A 13,420-nucleotide genomic window follows, 5' to 3' on the forward strand; every position below is an offset into this window, starting at 1 on the left:
GGGCTCCCTGTTTGTGCAATCAAACCCAAGCAACTTATGAAGAACGCTACAGCGTTCCCAAGTTTACCCATGGCACCCTGCTTCTCTGCACACTCCACTGGCTTTGCATCCACTACTAGACCATGGTGCTTGCCTACAGGAGCAGCAAGAGGAACTACCCCCTCCCTACCTTCAACCCTACACCCCAAGCCCCCCCCCCCCCTCCCTAGCTCTGACTTTGCTGATAACTACTTTATTGAGGAAAAGTGCACTTACTATGATATGTGATATGCGGTTGTCCCGCCTAGCTATCATAAGATGAATGCACTGTAAGTCGCTCTGGATAAGAGTGTCTGCTAAATGACAAAAATGTAAAATGAGAACAAGAGGATAAGAAGCAATGGCTCTTTAGTTTATGGAGAGTGTTACACCGTCGGAGAAGGAGGGACACAGTAGTGTGCAGTCTTCACACAGACTACTAGCGTACAGTGGCGCGCTCATCTCAGTTACAGCCACATTACAGTAAGGACATATAGTACATTTCTAGCCTGGGTACCAGCCTGTGTGTGCTAACATTCCACTTCTTGTAATTCCAAACTTAGCATACATGTTTGGCATATGATACAGAGTACAAGGACTGTAATGTTAGCACATAACAGGTCTGGATTTCAGGCAAGTTAGCTACAGATGTAGGATCTTAATTTGAACTATATTGTCAGGCTTCGAACTTTGAGTCCAGAATGATGCCTGATAAGTGGTTGGGCTATTAGCTGGCCAAAAGTAGGCTACATGAAAAGTGCAATACTGTTAACATCACTGTGTTAGTGTGGTTTCAGTGAACTAATGTAAATCACAAATCTCATTAGCATTTCCTGCGGTGCAGGAAAATCCTCAGCAACAAAAGAGTGATCAAATGAAGCTCCTACATATGTACACTTCTGTGTTCTTCTCTGAATTGTCACAGATGTTATTCAAATTCTGAGTTGCATCTGGCTACACGTAATGTCAAGAATCTATTGAATTCTACTGTAGCTACAGCACAGTAATAACAACAATATAGCCTATTGTAGCTTGCTGAGACTGTCATATTTCTGTGGCCATAGAATGTACTGGTCGACTGTAACAGGACAAACAGCACAGTTACAGAGCTGACCCAAGATCTGTTTCTAAGGTAAACATCACCCTTAAGCATTACCACCAGGCCAGGCCAGGGTAGGTCCCATGGTATCCATAGCCACGCTGGCAGCACTATAAAGTCCAATAGGATCTCTCTCCAACACCCGCTCTCTTGTTTGACCAGGAGCCAGACCGCTCTGCCAGCCAGCCTCTATTATTCAGGGGCCCACAGAAAAACGCCCACAAAAAGGCAAGCTAGTTTTTGAGCTTGACAATCCCCCGCTGCCTCGGCTTATCCACACCCCATTCCTTTCTCGTTCCCCCTCTTCTCCTGAAAGAAAGACACAGACATGGGGGGGGATTTGCCTCATGGTAGGTTGCTGTTTTCTATGGAACGTATGAGGAAATAAAGAAGAAAGGAGAGAAGGGGGAGAGAATGAAAGAAATGGAGACTTGGGTCTTGGTGAGGGTTGGTATGTAGAGCTAGGAGCCACTTGAGAAGTAGTGGGTCTTAGAGTGGACGGGTTTGTTTGGAGAAGCCCTCTCCAGCCAAATGCGGGATTACCCAAATGCAGGTTCCCATGAAACACCACCGCCTCAGTCATAAAGGGGTTTCTGGGTTACACACATGCACACACATGCACACACACACACACACACACACACAGTGCCTTCGGAAAGTATTCAGATCCATTGACTTTTTCCACATTTTGTTACGTTACATCCTTATTCTAAAATTGATGAAAATGTTTTCCCTCATCAATCTACACACAATACCCCATAATGACAAAGCAAAAACAGGTGTTTAAAAATGTTTGATCATTTATTAAAACTGAAATAACATTTAAATAAGTATTCAGACCCTTTGCTAAGTGCTTTGTTGAAGCACCTTTGGCAGCGATTACAGCCTTGAGTCTTCCTGGGTATGACGCTACAAGCTTGGCACACCTGTATTTGGGTGAGTTTCTCCCATTCTTCTCCGCAGATCCTCTCAAGCTCTATCAGGTTGGATGGGGAGCGTTGCTGCACAGCTATTTTCAGGTCTTTCCAGAGATGTTAGATCGGGTTCCAGTCCGGGCTCTGGCTGGGCCATTCAAGGACATTCAGAGACTTGTCCCGTAGCCACTCCTGCATTGTCATGGCTGTGTGCTTAGGGTCATTGTCCTGTTGGAAGGTGAACCTTAGCCCCAGTCTGTGGTCCTGAGCCCTCTGGAGCAGGTTTTCATTAATAAGTACCTCTGTACTTTGCTCCGTTCATCTTTGCCTCGATCCTAACTAGTCTCCTAGTCTCTACCGCTGAAAAACATCCCCACAACATGATGTTGTCACCACCATGCTCCACCGTAGGGATGGTGCCAGGTTTCCTCCAGATGTGACGCTTGGCATTCAGGCCAAAGAGTTCAATCTTGGTTTCATCAGACTAGAGAATCTTGTTTCTCATGGTCTGAGAGTCTTTAGGTGCCTTTTGGCAAACTCCAAAAGGCACCTTTTGTGTCTGGCCACTCTACCATAAAGGCCTGATAGGTGGAGTGCTGCAGAGATGGTTGTCCTTCTGGAAGGTTCTCCCATCTGCAAAGATTAACTCTAGAGCTCTGTCAGCGTGACCATCGGGTTCTTGGTCACCTCCCTGACCAAGGCCTTTCTCCCCTGATTGCTCAATTTGGCTGGGCGGCCAGCTCTAGGAAGAGTCTTGGTGGTTCCAAACTTTTTCCATTTAAGAATGATGGAGGCCACTGTGTTCTTGTGGACCTTCAATGCGGCAGAATTTTTTTAGTACCCTTCCCCTGATCTGTGCCTCAACACAATCCTGTCTCGGAGCTCTAACAACAATTCCTTCGACCTTATGGCTTGGATTTTGCTCTGACATGCACTGTCAACTGTGGGACCTTATATAGACAGGTGTGTGCCTTTTCAAATCATCAATTTACCACAGGTGGACTCCAATCAAGTTGTAGAAACATCTCAAGGATGATCAATGGAAACAGGATGCACCTGAGCTCAATTTCGAGTCTCATAGCAAAGGCTCTGAATACTTATGTAAATAAGGTATTTCTTTTTTTTCTTTTTTTTCTATATTTGCAAACATTTCTAAAAACCTGTTGTCACTTTGTCGTTATGGGGTATTGTGTGTTGATTGCTGAGGATTTTTATTTATTTAATCAATTTTAGGATAAGGCTGTAACGTAACAATGTGTAAAAAGTCAAGGGCTCTGAATACTTTCCGAAGGCACTGTATCCACGTACACACACGCACACGCACGTACATGTACACACAAACCTCAACACTTTCTGACCACTTGTAATAAAGAAAGGAGAACTCCTTCGACGGACCCCGTTCTCTCACCACATTCACTCTGAGGAGAAACAGTTGCCCAGAATGTTAGGAAGGAGGGACATAATATACTGTAGAAGCCTGGTGCTGGTGTAAAGGGAGGAAGGCACGTAGACACCTCAAATATTTAACAGGCCCAATATATTGCGCGAGTGAGCGAAGTTGCTTGGAATTGTGGATAGGCTGTTCAGTGCACAGGCCTGGCCCCTTTCTGCTAGCGTGCCGTCTTGTGGTGATGGTAGTCCCCTCTGGTGACATCGCCGTGGGAACAGCTGCCGTGACAATCCCCCCCCAGTTGCCATGCCGATCCGGCCCATCCTCGTTTCCCTTTGATCTCCCTATGCCACCTTAGTGGCAGATTGAACAACCAGAACAACTGTTAGCCCCTTGTCCTCACCTCACTGTTCACTCAACAGACAGCAGAGCTAGCCTACATAACATATGCATCCATCCTCAACATCTCTGTTAGCATCATTAGCACTGCTAAAGTCAGGAGGCACCAGAGGCAGCTGTCAAATGAACTAGATTCCAATGCTAGGTCCAAGGTCGCTCCCACGCTAGGCGCTAACTCCGTTGAGCTAACTGTTTAGCTTAGTTTGTCTCTTTGAATTTGAAGACCACTTAAAGGGATATTTTGTGAGAGGCCCAGTTGAGCTAGCCTCAGTATGGGGTGTAGCCTGCAGTTATCAACTGTCATGAGACAACTCACCAAGAGAAGACAAGGTGACAAGGTGACTGATGGACTAGGGGATCCTCAAAGTTCCTCATTTTACCTTTAGATTTGAGTAATTTAGCAGACTTACAGAAGCAATTAAGGTTAAGAGCCTTGCTCAAGGGCACATCGGCAGATTTTCACCTAATCGGCTCGAGGCTTGGAACCAGCAACCTCTCGGAGCAGAGAACATTCTCTTATGAACATGCATTCAAGCACATACACACGTGTGCCACACACGCACACAGTCTGGAGCAGACTAACACATTCATATTTTGCTGGACACACACTCACTGACACCTGGAGAAGATTAGGTTGTTTCAGTACAGGGCATCAACCTCCATATCTCCCGTTACTAGCAGTGGTGTAAATTACTTAAGTAAAAATACATTCAAGTACTACTTAAGTAGTTTTTTTTGGTAGCTGTACTTTACTATTTATATATTTTACTTCCCTACTTTCCTAAAGAAAATAAAGTACTTTTTATGCCATTTTACACCCTGACACCCCAAAGTACTCGTTACATTTTGACAAGAAATGTCACGTTCCTGACCTGTTTTTCCTTTTTCTTGTGTTTATTTAGTTGGTCAGGGCGTGTATCTCGTGTCTGTGTTTGTACCACACGGGACTGTTTGCGGTTTGTCACGTTTGTTGTTTTGTTATGTATAAGTGTTCGTTCTACGTTAATTAAAGATGACCCCTTTTCACTCCGCATATTGGTCTGATCCTTCTCGCCTCTCCTCCTCGTCCGAGGAGGAGGATTACGACGATCGTTACAAGAAAAGGGTCCGATTGACTTATCAAGAGAACATCTCTAGTCATCCCTACTGCCTCTGATCTGGCAAACAAATGCTTCATTTGTAAATTGTGTCTGAGTGTTGGCGTGTGCTCTTCGCTATCTGTAAATAAAAAACATTAAATGAAATTGTCCCACCTGGTTTGCTTAATATAGGGAATTTGAAAGTATTTATACTTTTACTTTTGATACTGAAATACATTTGAGCAATTCTGTATACTTTTGATACTTAAGTAAATGTAAAACCAAATACTTTTAGACTTTCACTCAAGTAGTATTTTACTGGGTGACTTTCACTCAAGTAGTATTTTACTGGGTGACTTTCACTCAAGTAGTATTTTACTGGGTGACTTTCACTCAAGTAGTATTTTACTGGGTGACTTTCACTCAAGTAGTATTTTACTGGGTGACTTTCACTCAAGTAGTATTTTACTGGGTGACTTTCACTCAAGTAGTATTTTACTGGGTGACTTTCACTCAAGTAGTATTTTACTGGGTGACTTTCACTCAAGTAGTATTTTACTGGGTGACTTTCACTCAAGTAGTATTTTACTGGGTGACTTTCACTCAAGTAGTATTTTACTGGGTGACTTTCACTCAAGTAGTATTTTACTGGGTGACTTTCACTTTTACTTTACATTTTCTATTAAGGCATCTTGACTTTTACTCAAGTATGACAACTGGGTACTTTTCCCACCGCTGGTTACTAGGAACCGGGCCCCGATCTCTGCCATTCTACCTCTCTCTCTTTCTTTCTCTCCTTCAAACTCACCCTTTACTTCTGATCCTCTCACTTCTTCCACTTTTTAATTACAAAATGAGCTAGTGACACTTTGCTCAAATGTGGACATCAAGGTCAGAAATACAGCTGATTTTCATTCTTCTCCTCCAATCAGCGACGGATTCAGACCTGGGAGTCCACTCATTAAATCAGTCAATTACCTACCAAGGAGAAAATAAAACCAGGAGTACTCTGGACCTCCAGGCTGAAATGTAACTAGCGTATCAAGAAGACTAGTCAACGGTACAATGCATCCCCATTTCTATATGAATTGCATCTTCATGGTGTAATGTAATGTATTAGAGTATAGGCCTACTGAACTGCCCGTTTTGCAGGCCTTTAAACTATTTATGCGCATAGGTGTACATATATCTGTAGGCAAGGGCATAGCCTAAGTGTGAGTTCGAGACAAAGCAAGTCAAAGAGACAGAGAGACGGCCACACACACAACTATGCTTTGTGGTTTGCACCAGTCAACTTCACCGCAAGACAGACGTTTGTGTGGCATGCGTGAAAGGTAACATCTCAATATGATTTCTACGTGTCTCCAAAAGCAAAGTTTGTGCAGAGGGTCGCTGGGGGTTAGCCATAAGCAAATTCAGCGATTCATGTTGATTCTAATTATAGGCAAAGGGAGGTAGGCGTTGTATTATTAAAAAACACTAAAACACATAGGGGCTCCCTTTCAGACACAAGTTCTCTTTCTTTCTCCTTCTTTCTCGCCCTCCCGCCACGTCCCTCCATCCCCTCCTCCCGAGCTCGCTTTAATCCAGAGGCGGAATTTTGCTCGACAAGTGATCAAAGAGCAGTCGTGCGTCGCCAGGTGCGGCTGTGGCAGCTTCAACCACCGACAACGACACAGCCTCATTTTTTTTTGTTTTTTCTTCACTGAAAGAGAGAGAGAGAGAAAAAACAATGCTTGGGCGAACTGCTGTTGTGTCTGAGAGAGAGAGAGAAAAACTTCTATTCCCATTATTTCTGAAGGCCTTTTCTTCTCTCTTTCGGAAGGAAGAAGGGAGGGAGAGATCTAGTGAGTGTGACGGTGAATCGGTGGAGCTGCGTCCCCCGTGTGTGCCGGCCCCTAGTGCGCCACGGAGGTTTGAGATGTTTCCCTCGGCAAATTACAGCGCCACTCAAGACACACGACCAGCGGGAGTGAGCGAACAGAGAGAGGACAACGCGGCAGGGATTAGGCTTTATTAAGTCTCAGTCATGAAGGATGGGCACGACAACAGTCACAAAACAACACACACTGCTACACACAACGTGTGTGTCTTGCTGGGCCAGAGAGTGAAGGGTTGAGACAAAAAGCATATCTGTCAATCTATAGGCTGTCCTCTGAAGGAGGGGGTGTATGGGGGAAGCTGTAATAAGTATCTCAATCCCAAAGTGTTTACAGTGCAGCACTGTCTGGAGAGTATCACCTCACGATACACATATGATGATATCTAGCCCTAGGGGGCTAGCGCGATGTTATTGAAATGGAGGGATTGGACCGATTAAGCATTGACCATCCTCACACTCTCTCATATGACTGACAGTTTAGGAGATGGGGAGTGCATTGTGCACAAGGGTTTTGTTGGCGCGCACAAACGCAAAAAGAGGCCAAAGGTAAACACAACAATTGGGAGACCTAATTCTGTTCAAAGATGGCTGTAGAAAACAGATGAGTCTTGGGACCAGCTCTAGGCCCTGAACTTGTTCTAAGTGGCTGGCTATTGTGTTTCTTTGTCCCCATCTGGTCTGAACCCGGAAACATATGGCCGCCTTTTGAGTGAGTCAGCGTTAAGACCTCATGATGACATTATCAAACAGACACCTCCATTAACCTAACTTGATGCCTTTTCTTTCCTCTCCTGAACTGTGCATGTGATGGTTTAACTGCTAATACTAATGTCAGGGTTGAGATACTTTATTTCACTGAATTAATCATCAAAAGATTCCACAAAATGGCTTTGTAATCCTTAATTCTCTGATGCTCTAAAATGACGCACTAGCCCTCTGTTGTCAAGTAGTGAAGCAAATGAAATCCACATTCTCCAGATGCCATCACTTTCAAAAATCCTTTGAAGTTTTGTGACATTTGTTTCACTTTGAAGCATCATATTTGTAGACAGACACACACATTCCTGCCATGTTGACTTTTTTTCACAAGAACACAAATCTCCCCTCAATGTCCACCCTGTAAGCATCAGTAAGCATCTGTATCCTACACCCAGTCAACAGCATGAAACATAATGCTGTAAGTTTCCTTACAACACCACTCCATGGTGTGCGAATGAGCTCACCAGAAATCAGCCATGTCCACTCATGTATGCATGTGTTCACTGTATGTGTGTGTGTGTGTTGGGCCAAGTTCACAGCTGGTGGCCCTTGTGGTTGTCACAGTAGCTTTATCCAGGCATTGTAGAGGGGTTGGAGGGGAGGGAGGGGGCCCTGACAAGTGGGTATCAGGTCCAGAAGCGTGTGAACCACGGCCGTGATCCAGCTGTCTCCCGGCCACACCCCCAATCTCCCCTACCCCTCTATTTACCCCCCTCTATCTCTCCACCCTTCCAGCCCTCCACCCTCCCTCCTCCTTCAGCCACTGCTGCCTCCAGCTAGAAGCTTTGAACCCCCCCACCTCCTCCCTCTCTTCTTCCACATAAGTCCAGAGATTGGGGAGGAAGAATAAATAGACGTCACGCCCGGCCCTCGTCTTTCATCGCGGCGACGGGGATCAGGGGTCAGAGTGCGTCAGGCGGGTTAGAGTGACGTGTTTGTCTCGGCCGACAGTCAGACAGGCCATCAATACTGCCTTGTGTATAAACAGATGTCAAAGTGTACGTGTGACATCATGGGAATATTCAGTTTAACATTTACTCTATACTGTGATATTGTGTACTTTAATTGGTGTCAATTAAAGTCGCGGCCGTCCAGGGATATTAAAGGGGATTTGGACCCGCAATATAAAAGAGGTCACAGAAATAAAACATTTAAACTGATATAGAGGGAAGACCTTAACGATAACCTCACATATCTGACGGGTTGCATCACTGCCTGGTATGGCAACTGTTCGGCCTCCGTCCGCAAGGCACTACAGAGGGTAGTGCGTACGGCCCAGTACATCACTGGGGCCAAGCTTCCTGCCATCCAGGACCTCTATACCAGGCGGTGTCAGAGGAAGGCCCTAAAAATTGTCAGACTCCAGCCACCCCAGTCATAGACGGTTCTCTCTGCTACCGCACGGCAAGCGGTACCGGAGCGCCAAGTCTAGGTCCAAGAGGCTTCTAAACAGCTTCTACCCCCAACCCATAAGAATCCTGAACAGCGAATCAAATGTCTACCCAGACTATTTGCATTTGCATTGCCCTCTTCGACGCTGCTGCTACTCTCTGTTATTTTCTATGCATAGTCACTTTAATAACTCTACCTACATATTGTACATATTACCTCAATTACCTCGACACCAGTGCCCCCCGCACATTGACTCTGTACCGGTACTTCCTGTATATAGCCCCGCTATTGTTATTTACCGCTGTTCTTTAATTATTTGTTATTCTTATGTCTTACCTTTTTTGGGGGGGTATTTTGTAAAAACTGCATTGTTGGTTAAGGGCTTGTAAGTAAGCATTTCAATGTAAGGTCTACACCTGTTGTATTCAGCACGTGACAAATAACATTTGATTTGATTTAAAAACAAAAATATATTTAGATTTTTTAATTAACACTTTTGGGTTACTACATGATTCCATATGTGTTATTTCATCATTTTGGTGTCTTCACTATTATTCTACAATGTAGAAAATCGTAAAAATAAAGAAAAACCCCTTGAATGAGTAGGTGTGTCCAAACTTTTGACTGGTACTGTATACCCATGCACATGCTTTTCAAATATTTCAACGGTGACGATCGGATTGGAAAAACAAGGGCAAATATGCAGCCAAATCCTTTTAAGTACATACGTTAAAAAGGGGGCAAAAGAAAGCCTCTGTGTCTGTTAAATTGGACGTGCATATGACATTTCAAAGGCCGTCAAAATGGAAAAGGGACGAATAAAGGAGTGGAACAAAATTGATTTACATCATAAATGCACAGGTTTCTTTTCAACAGGCCTCTTCAGAACTCTCTGGCTTTTAATGGTGGGCAAGTTCAAAGTGCCACTAGACTCCCACTGCTTAGGAGAGCTGGAAGTATAGCACAGCCCCAGTCTCTCTGCGTGTGTGCATGTGTGTGTGTGCGCACTACTTCTCTCCCTCTGTCCCAGTTAATCAAGCCCACCCCTGCCAACTTCCTTCTAGTGAGTATGGGAGGGGTATAGGGATGAGGGAAATGGTGCCCTTTCCTGTCTTCCTTTCTGTTCCCCCTTTTCCATCCCTTCATTTTTCACATCCCTGTTCTTTTTCTCTTCCTCACGAACCACTACCTTGACTTTTCGTATTTCTCATCCTCTCTTTTCTCTCTGTTCCCTCTCCTTCCGCCTCGTTCCCTTCTTCTTTCCTCAGTCCTCCCAGAGTGTTGGCTAGGGATTGCTAGAAATGGTATCTTGGGGAACGGAGCTAACATCCCGGCTCCGAAGTATCTCCGGATCCCGAGCAGAGCCAACCAGCCATTGCCCCACGGTGAAATCCCAGCATCAAAGCCGCAAATCTTTCCATTTTCCTCCCCTCCTTTCTCCGTCTTTCTTTCTTCCATGGTGGCACTTCAAGCGGCTCCGAATGTTTAACTTCACACATCGTCCTCATTAGGGGCCCTCAAAGCCTTCCATTGATTCTAAAGGCGCTCATTTGAATTTTTAATCACACATACTGTATGTATTGTGGCTGTGCTCGGCGCTACGCGTACTCTCGATAGCACTCGCGTCGCTTGTTCTTGGAGCCCGCTTTAAAGTCCGCTTAACCTCTTCAAGTCTTGAAGTTAAGACTTTTACTTAGCAGAAGCCACACATCACAGAGTGTGGATGGAAATGACTCGGAATAGGGAGGAGAGATATTAGACTTACACGGTGGCTGTAACGACATAGTATTGTGATGGTAACACAGTGAAAGGGATATGTTGTTATGGTGGCAACATTGTATTGTGATATCAGGCATCCTTTGTGGTGGTATTGACATGGATGTCACGATCGTGTGGAGGATTGACAGACCAAAACGCAGCTTTAGGAAAATAAGCCATCTCCTTTATTTTAGATGAAGAAGGCAAACGAAACAAACACACTTACGAACTAAACAAAACAAGAAAACGATCGTGAAGCTAAATAACGATGTGCACACACTGGCTACAAACGTATCACATAGACAACTACTCACAACAAATGAAAGCCTATGGCTACCCTAAATAAGGCTCCCAATCAGAGACAACCGAAATCAGCTGTCTCTAATTGGGAACTCATTCAGGTAACCATAGACTCTCCTAGACAACTAAACATACATAGACAACGCTAGACACATGTACTCAACACAAACCCATATACTACACCCAACAACCCCTTTACCATAGAAACACCCAAAACCAACAAAACACAAACATTCCCCATGTCACACCCTGACCTAACTAAAATAATAAAGAAAACAAAGAATACTAAGGACAGGGCGTGACATAACCCCCCCCTTAAGGTGCGAACTCCGGGCGCACCATTACACAGTCTAGGGGAGGGTCTGGGTGGGCTTCCATCCTCGGTGGCGGCTCCGGCTCTGGTCGTGGTCCCCACGTCACCACAGTCCCTAACCGCCTCCTTAGCTTCCTCCAAATGACCCCCCTCCACATTAACCCCACTGCATTAAGGGGCAGTTCCGGACTAAGGGGCAACTCCGGACTAAGGGGCAGTACCAGGGTAAGGGGCAGTACCAGGGTCAGGGGCAGCTCCGAACTAAGGGGCAGTACCAGGGTAAGGGGCAGCACCAGGATAAGGGGCAGCACCAGGATAAGGGGCAGCACCAGGATAAGGGGCAGCACCAGGATAAGGGGCAGCACCAGGATAAGGGGCAGCTCCGGACTGAGGAACAGCAGCTCCGGACTGAGGAACGGCAGCTCCGGACTGAGGAACTGCAGCTCCGGACTGAGGAACTGCAGCTCCGGACTGAGGGACGGCCCATGGCTGGCTGACGGATCTGGCTGCTCATGGCTGGCTGACGGATCTGGCTGCTCATGGCTAGCTGACGGATCTGGCTGCTCATGGCTAGCTGACGGATCTGGCTGCTCATGGCTAGCTGACGGATCTGGCTGCTCATGGCTAGCTGACGGATCTGGCTGCTCATGGCTAGCTGACGGATCTGGCTGCTCATGGCTAGCTGACGGATCTGGCTGCTCATGGCTAGCTGACGGATCTGGCTGCTCATGGCTAGCTGACGGATCTGGCTGCTCATGGCTAGCTGACGGATCTGGCTGCTCATGGCTGGCTGACGGATCTGGCTGCTCATGGCTAGCTGACGGATCTGGCTGCTCATGGCTAGCTGACGGATCTGGCTGCTCATGGCTAGCTGACGGATCTGGCTGCTCATGGCTGGCTGACTGATCTGGCTGCTCATGGCTGGCTGACTGATCTGGCTGCTCATGGCTGGCTGGCGGCTCTGGCAGATCCTGTCTGATTGGCGGCTCTGGCAGATCCTGTCTGGTTGGCGGCTCTGGCAGATCCTGTCTGGTTGGCGGCTCTGGCAGATCCTGTCTGACGGACGGCTCTGGCAGATCCTGTCTGACGGACGGCTCTAGCGGCTCCTGTCTGGCTGGCGGCTCTAGCGGCTCATGGCAGACGGGCGGCTTTGCAGGCTCATGGCAGACGGGCGGCTTTGCAGGCTCATGGCAGACGGGCGGCTTTGCAGGCTCATTGCAGACGGATGGCTCAGATGGCGCTGGGGAGACGGATGGCTCAGATGGCGCTGGGGAGACGGATGGCTCAGATGGCGCTGGGGAGACGGGCAGTTCAGGCATCGCTGTGCAGACGGCAGACTCCTGCCGGCTGAGGCGCACTGTAGGCCTGGTGCGTGGTGCCGGGACTGGTGGCACCGGGCTGGGGACACGCATCTCAGGGCTAGTGCGGGGAGCAGCAACAGGACGCACAGGACTCTGGGGACACACAGGAGGCTTGGTGCGTGGTTTAGGCACTGGTGGTAAAGGGCTGGAGACACGCACCATATAGCTAGTGCGTGGAGGAGGCACTGGTGGTACTGGGTTGGGGCGGGGAGGGGGCGCCGGAAATACCGGACCGTGCAGGCGTACTGGCTCCCTTGAGCGCCGAGCCTGCCCAACCTTACCTGGTTGTATGCTCCCCGTCGCCTGACCAGTGCGGGGAGGTGGAATAACCCGCACCGGCCTATGTAGGCGAACCGGGGACACCATGCGTAAGGCTGGTGCCATGTACGCCGGCCCGAGGAGACGCACTGGTGACCAGATGCGTTGGGCCGGCTTCATGACATACGGCTCAACGCTCAGTCTAGCCCGGCCGATACGTGGAGCTGAAATGTACCGAACCGGGCTATGCACGCGTACAGGAGACACCGTGCGCTCTACTGCGTAACACGGTGTCTGCCCGTACTCTCGCTCTCCACGGTAAGTACAGGGAGTAGGCGCAGGTTTCCTACCTGACTTCGCCACACTCCCTTTAAGGCCCCCCCCCAAGAAATTTTTGGGTTGTACTCACGGGCTTCCAGCCTTGTCTCCGTGCTGCCTCCTCATATCGCCTCCTCTCGGCTTTAGCTGCCTCCAGCTCTTCACGAGGAAGGCGATATT

Source organism: Salvelinus fontinalis, chromosome 3 (genome assembly GCF_029448725.1).
Source record: "Salvelinus fontinalis isolate EN_2023a chromosome 3, ASM2944872v1, whole genome shotgun sequence".
Lineage (NCBI taxonomy): Eukaryota > Metazoa > Chordata > Actinopteri > Salmoniformes > Salmonidae > Salvelinus > Salvelinus fontinalis.